A 7,179-nucleotide genomic window follows, 5' to 3' on the forward strand; every position below is an offset into this window, starting at 1 on the left:
GTGGCTGGGGGGAAGAGCCGGGGGGGAGACCCTCCTCCCTGTGTCCTGCCGCCGAGAGCCGCGCTCCGATGGGATGTGCAGAAATCCCGGCGGCTTTCAGCCAGGCTGGGGGGCTGCAGGGCCGGGGCCGTGGCGAGGGTGGTGGGTCCCTGCGGGCCCCCCCCAGCAGGCTGGGGTGGTCCAGGCAAACCCCTTTTGGGGAGGGCAGCAGGCGCGGGATTGGTGGTGCTGAGCAGCACCCCGGGGCGTTGGGGCAGCAGAGGGGGAAGCTTCAAGGGGATTTTACAGTGAAATCCAAAGCTCGGGTGCAGCCGCGGCCTGTCCCTGCATCCCGAGGGCCAGCATCGCCTTGCGGAGGAGCCTGCCGGCTCCCCAAAAAAGAGCGTCACGTGCCTCAACTTTGGCATCAAGCAGGAGGAGGATGGATTTGTCAGCTCAGCCACCCCCTTCCAGCTCTTCCCAGAAAGGCAACGGCTTGAAGATGTGGCAGGTCCTAATTATAACGTACGCGAACCCGCTCCCGCCGCCCTCCCCGGCTTCACGCCCGCTGCGGGCACCGACTCTTCCTCTCGAGCTTCGCGGCTAATGGAAGGGTTTCCTCTGCGGGATGGTCCCGTTCCCTGGGCCCCTGTGCTGTGGGTGGCCCTGCGCAAAGCCCGGCTCAGGACGGGGGTCTCTACCCCCACTGGGGCTTTCCCAGGCTGGGTACAGGCAGGGGCTGGTGCTGCCAGACCATGATTTCGGGGTGTAGGTGTGATGGGGATCTGGGCAGTATCGTGGGCACTGCTGGGGACCGGCCGTGCTCTCTCTCCAAGCCAACGCCATCCCAATTTGCAGAAGGTGATCAAAAATTAATTGTGGGATTTTGCTGCACGTGGCAGGAGCGGGGATGAGCGTCGGCTCCCTCCCTCCTTCCCTCTCTCTCTCTCCGGCCTCTCCTGGCTGGAGCTCGGTGCGCGTTGGCTGCCGGCAGAGACCCCACATCACCTCCCGCAAGTGGAGCCGCTGCCATCGCCGCTTGCTCCGCGGCCGGATCCTGTTTGCCTTCCCCTCGCCGCACTGTCCGATCCTTCGAAGTCAGGGATTAGCCCTGGCCTGCTTGGCAGCGGGCAGGGAGGGGAAGGACAGAGCTTGCAGTTAAGGAGATATATTTATATATATATATATATAGCGCATGATAAACATTCCCTGGGTCTGATCCGTGCCCAGTGGGAGCATTTTTCTTTGAGGTTCAGCATCCTTCTGGGGATGCTCCGGGGTGGTGAGGAGGGTGGTGGTACCCGCCTTAACCCCCTGTGGGGCTCTGAGCCAGGTGCTGGCAGGACCCGGTTGCAGAGAGCTCGAGTTGGCACCCTGGCTTGGGCTTATGCAAGCGTCGTGGTATCGGATTGTGCATCGATCGAGGGATTGCTGGGGCAGGGGTCTGTGTCTTGGAGCGCATCGGGTGGGTTTTGATGGTAAAATCTGGGGTCTCTGCTCACCGCTGCCTGCTGAGCCGTGGCCTTGCTTTTCCTCTTAGTGAACGCTGGGGTACTTGACCTGAATACTTAAGGTTTTGCCTGTCGAGAGATAACCTGGTGTCCCCTCCCTCCGCGTCTAAATTCTGCTGTACTTCAGGGAGCTTTTGCAATTAGAAAAACCAGGAGCCAAAGCGAAGTTCCCTGTAATCGCTTGCAAGCGGGGAAGAGCGAGCGTGCGCTAATTGGGATATTGTGCTGCGTGCTGGCTGGCCCCGCTTGCCGAAGGAATAGCAGGTGGGGAAAGAAACGGCCTTGATTTTCAAAAAGATGCCAGCCAGCTCACGGCAGCCGGTGTGGCAGAAGCTGGCACGGGCCTCCCAGTGCCGGGGCTGGGCTGGGGAGGTCTCCGTGGTGGTGGGCTGGTGGGCAGTCGGCTCCTTGGCAGCCAGGGATGGGCTTGTGCAGGTGAGTGCTGGGTTCAGGCTCCTTATTTCTTCACCTCGTGGTCCACGTCACCGGCTCAGCCTGGTTTAACAAGCCCTGATACAACTGGGTGGGCTCAGCGCAAAACCAGTGAGTGTCCTGGTTCTGAACTGGGAGCCAACAGGTCCTGCACAGCCGACAGCAGAGCTCTGCAGTCCATGGGAGCAGGGTCTGCTTGGAGAGGGGTGGGATGCTCCGTCCACCCTGCGATAAGCTCTGACTGGGATCTAAATAACTTGCCTTTGCCCGCTGCCAGTGGCGATAAAGCTGCGATAAAGCTGCGGTGATTAGAGCTTAGCTGGTGCTCGGGGTGATGGCACGAGATGTGAACTCGCCTGCCTGCAGCGGCACGGGCTCCGCGGAGCTAATGGCAGTAAAATGACTTGGTTTTGCCTGGGATTCTTGCAGGGAGTGGAACGAGGGAGAGAAATGGGCCGTTTCCTTCTGTATTTATTTATTTCCCTCCCTGAAGGAGCTTTTTCATTGCCGCAAAATCCCTGTGTCGAGGAACAGATCTGGGGGGCTCCAGCAAAGAGCCCCCCTGTGCTTGCGCAGCTGCGATGGGCCCCGGGGCTGGGGGTCAGGCTGGGAGCCGACTCGTTCGGGGTCGGTCGCTGAGATTTGGGGGTCGCTGTGGGCTGTCTGTTCCTGGGACTGCAGCAACACCAGGCTGGGGAAGGGAAATTTTGCAAACAAAACCCATGCAATGTGTGCAGGGGGGGGGTCCAGCTGCCTCTCCTGGAGATGCACCAGCCCCAGGGAGCAACTGGGGAGCGACTGGGAGCACTGGCCTTGGCTCCAAAGCCCTGGGGTGCAGATCCCTGCGTGTGTCCGGGCCGTTGGCGATGCGGCTGGGTATAAACCCCAGCACCTGTGAGCATCTCTGGGCTCTGCGGGACCTGGCGAGCCCGGGTTGTGTCTCGCTGCGGCCCCTCGCGGTGCGGTGCTTGCAGGGATGCAGGGAAGGAGCTGCGGGAAGGAGCTGCAGAGGTGAAGCCAGGGATGGCCAGTCTTTGTCGCCGAGACACAGTCCCTGCTCCGGGCACTGCCGATGGTTTTGCAGCAGGAGCTCTGCGCGGCGCAGGGGAATTTTTAATCCGTGTTTGATTTCTCCTGCCCAGCTGAGCCCCTCGCTCTGCCCCATCCAGGTGCCGTGGTGGGTGGCGATGCCGGTGCTGGCCGGTGGCTTGGTGGCACGGCCACCACTAGAGGGGGGCAGGATGCCACCTTGCAGGGCCAGCCCCGTGTCCTGGGGTGCTGGGGACCCGCAGGGCAGTGGCAGAGCCCAGGAGCCAAGCGCTGTCCTTGACCCCCTTGGCTCTCCCCAGCACCCACTTGTAGAGCTCCTGACCCTCGTGAGGTCAGTCTGGCTCAATGGCCTGTGCCCGGGGATCCACTCGGTTTGAGTTGTCCTTGCGTTGCTTTCCAGATCGTGGATCCGGCTGTTGCATTGGCTGGGGTGAGGGTGATGGAAGAGCTCGTTCCTCACTGGCCGTGTGCCTGTGGGCAGCGGGAGGAAGCAGCGCTGCTCCTTCCTTTGGCACCGGGCATTTATCCCACCCCATTTATTACCACCCGCGGGGGTGCGTACCTGCACCTGACCTGGCAAATCTGCAAATATTTCTTCCCCCGGAGCAGTGCTGGCCCTGTGGAGTGGAGCAGATGGGACAGGAGGGCGGCTCCATCCCCTCACTGCTCGTAGCGCGTGGGTAGGGCTGTTCCCCGCTCCACAAGCACCTGCTGTAGGCAGGTGTCTCCCTCCAGATGTGCGTCTCCCTCCAGATGTGCGGCATCAGCCTCATGGTGGGAGAGCTGCTTTGGGGAGATGCAGGAGCTGGGCTCCCTGCGGATGCAGAGCCCGGTCCCACACCTCAGAGGAAGGATGGGTTTCCCTCCTTCTTGCCCTTGAGCTGTAAGTGCTGGGCTCCTGCTCGCCCAGCCCCACACAGGGCTGGCTGCGTCCCCGGCACGGGTGGGACCAACATTTGGGTTGTGTGGGGAGCAGCGACTGGTGTGTGGCCGTGGGGATGCTCAGGGCAGGTGGAGAGTGATGGAGGGAAGGGGGTGGTCGACGCCTGCCCCTTCCCGACGAGCGCCCAGGCCGTTTGCAGCACAGGCTCATCAGGTAATTCAGGCTGCATCTCCCCTAATGATTCAGCGAGGAATTCAAACCAGCTCCCCCCCTCCCCTCCCCATTATTTGTGCTTTCTTCTTGCCTGCCGTGATATTTTTACCTTCAGTTCGTTCAGATTATATGATCAAAGGAGGCACAAAGGGGAGACAACAGAGAGGAAAAAGCTTAAAAGAAGAAAGGGAGAGGCTGTGGGCTCGGGGGGCACTGCCAGCTCTGCGGGAGCTGCCGTGGGCTCAGAGGATTTTCCTGGCACCGTGTCCACACGGTGACCATCACACCTTCTCCGATGGGCAGAAATGTCGCAGCTCCAGGGGCGAGGGTGCGAGAAACGATCCGATTTCAGCTGGTGCGGGGCTGCCTGGGGGGGCTGCGGTGTTTGAACATCTCTGGGTCTCCCCATCCTCTGCCTCCTCGCCACGGGCAGAGCCTGACCCGCTTCCAGGCTGTAGCAGGAGCTTTCCCCTGCTCCGCTCCCACTGCCGACGCGTGGGATGATTCTTGCAGAGGAGACGGGGCCGTGCGGAGGGTTGGTCCCTGTCCTTGATCCCCACTCGAGCGGGGCTGCGCTCGCGGGGGCTCTGCTGGCAGCGGGCGGGCGGGTGTTGTGCTGCAGCACTCCCAAGCTCCTGCCTTTTGAAGCAAAGAGCTTGGCACTGGATAATTCCAGTTGCTTAAAAGCCCCGGCTGTCAGAAACGCTTTGGAGATGGGCCTTCAACTGGCTCCGACGGGCAGGGATGTGCATAATTTATGGAGGTGAGTTGAGGCAGGGGCCATCCCGGCTGGGGCAGCTGAGGAGATGGGAACCTCCTCCGTGGTGTAAAGGGCTCGGCAGGGCCGGCTCCGGCGGGCAGCACCCCTTGGGGCCGGCTGAGGATCCAGCCCAGCAGGCGCGGGCTCGGAATCAGGGATCTGCACTTGAGCTGAGATTAATTTAAGCTGTTTCTTTGGTCTCGCTGTTGCAGCCCATCCTGCTTGGGGAATGCATTTGCCTGCTCGGTTCTCCTCTGCTTTTTTTTTTTTTTTTGGTGCCTTGCATTAATCATGTGCTGCTCTCGCAGCATCCATCAGTGGCTGCTTGGAGACAGCAGGGACAGGCTGCAAGGCAGAGCCTTCGCTCAGAAGGGAAACTGAGGCAGAAGGCTGTTCTGCTTGGGCAGGGGCAGCTCCGGGACGTGGGGAGGGGGACGAAGGGCTGTTCTGCAGTGATCTCGGGGCCAAGACTGTGACAGCAGCCTGTGCCCACTCGAGGGGCTCTGTGGTGAAAGCAAGAGATGAGGTGAGGGCACAGGGGGGTGCGGTAGGATGGAGAGAGGTTAGAGCCCCTGGGGTTCCCCCCAGCTGCGAGCAGGAGGCTGCTGTGAGGGTGCGGGGTGGGGACAGAGGGACTGGGATGGGCTGAGCCCTCTCTGCCAGCTCCAGCTCTGGCACTTCTGAGATGCGGTGCGGGCAGCGGAGTGCTGGGCAGCGGGGTGAGATGGTGGTTAACAAGAGCGAGTGGGTCTTTTTCCACCTGGAGAAAGGACCAAATCTCACCCCGTGCTGTCTGATGGTTAATCAGGGTGCTGCGCTGCAGGGCAGGGCTGCTCTTTGATTGCTGCTTCTCTGGGGAGAGCAGCTGGTGATGCCGAAATGCTCCCCACAGGCTGTGCTTGGTGCCGGGGATACCGATGCCCCGTGGCTCTCCGGGAGGTGTTGGGATGTGGGCCAGGATGCAGCGTGTGTTGGTGGGCACTGCCCAGGCACCACTCCCAGTGCCTTCACCAGCAGTTTTGTCCTCAGTTTCCCAAGGGATCCTTCACTCCTTCCTTCCACCCCACCCTGGGCACCCAGCTCGGGGTCCGATGGCTTTTTCAGCCGGCTGCTCTTGGCACACAGCTGATCATCTATCCTTGCCACTTTTAATTTGAATGGACCTTCAGGTTCTTGCCTGGGGCAGCCAGAACACCAGACTGCCCCCACAGCTCGGAGGAGCCCTCGGTGCTGTCGATATTTGCTGCTGGAAGCTGTCGATAACGGATGCTTGCAAGGAAGCAGCTGCTGGTTCGGAAATTGGTGGCCTGAAGGAAGAGCAGCAGGAGCAGCGATGCTTCGGGTGGTGATTCAGATCTGTAACGCCGGGTTTTGGCGGTGTCTGGCCGTGTTGGCTCTCGCTTAAGACACAGATCAGCTCCCAGCCTGCTCGGTTTGCAGCGTGGTGCTCACAACGTGGGGGCTCGTGGCAGGTGATTGAAAAGCCCGTTGGAAAAAGCCCCTGGTTCCTTTGGCACCTCTCTTGTTTGAGCTGGGTGGTGCAGGGGGTGGAGGGTGACTCGTGCCTCTGATCCTCACCGAGGGCATGTGCCTGGCAGATGTGGGATGAGGCTTTGGAGGATATTCAGCCTCAGCCTACTTTGGTGGGGACAGGAGCTTGTTTCTGGCTGGGCCGTTGATGGGGATAAGACAAGGGCAGGTGGGTGCAGCAGGAGAGGAGGGGACTCACCACTTGATAGAGGGGCTGTTTAAAGAGCAGGTTTCTCCCCAGATCAGCTCAGGGTCTAAATCAAGCTCAGCTTTAAGGTGGCAGCCTGGCTCCCATGCCCTGGATGCTCTAGGGCAGGCAGGGACCAGGGCTGTGGGTGCATGTGGGGTTTGCCCCGCTCTGAGCTCTGTCTTGGGGTCTGTCCCACCCTGGCAGCTCCCTGAAGAGTGGATGGGATGGAACGGGATCCCAGGGCCTCCCTCCAGCCCTGAGCTGGCCACCAACCTGGTCCTGCTCCTTGGGGCAGAGCGAGCTGGGGGCCCCTGCAACAGCCCCTCTGCCCGGGTGCAGTTTGGCCTGAGCCAAAGCTGTCGGTATGAATCCAAAATCAAGTGAATCCCAAATCTACTTTTTTGCAATAACCCCCAGCGCTAACTTCTGCTGGGCTCCCCGGTGAAAGCTTGGAATAGCTGATGTCTTCTTCATGCTTCTGCTTAATTTTCTCTCTCTCTCCCCCTCCCTCCTGTCTCCCACCCCCAAGGGCTCCGGAGGAAGGACCCGAAGCTTTGTTTGGGCTCGTGTCTCCGTCGCCACCTCTTCTCCCTGGCGCAGCCATGCAGACCCTGCCCCCCCCCTGCAGCCC

The sequence above is a fragment of the Athene cunicularia genome (genome assembly GCF_003259725.1).
Source record: "Athene cunicularia isolate RWA chromosome 26 unlocalized genomic scaffold, athCun1 chr26_part2, whole genome shotgun sequence".
Classification (NCBI taxonomy): Eukaryota; Metazoa; Chordata; class Aves; order Strigiformes; family Strigidae; genus Athene; species Athene cunicularia.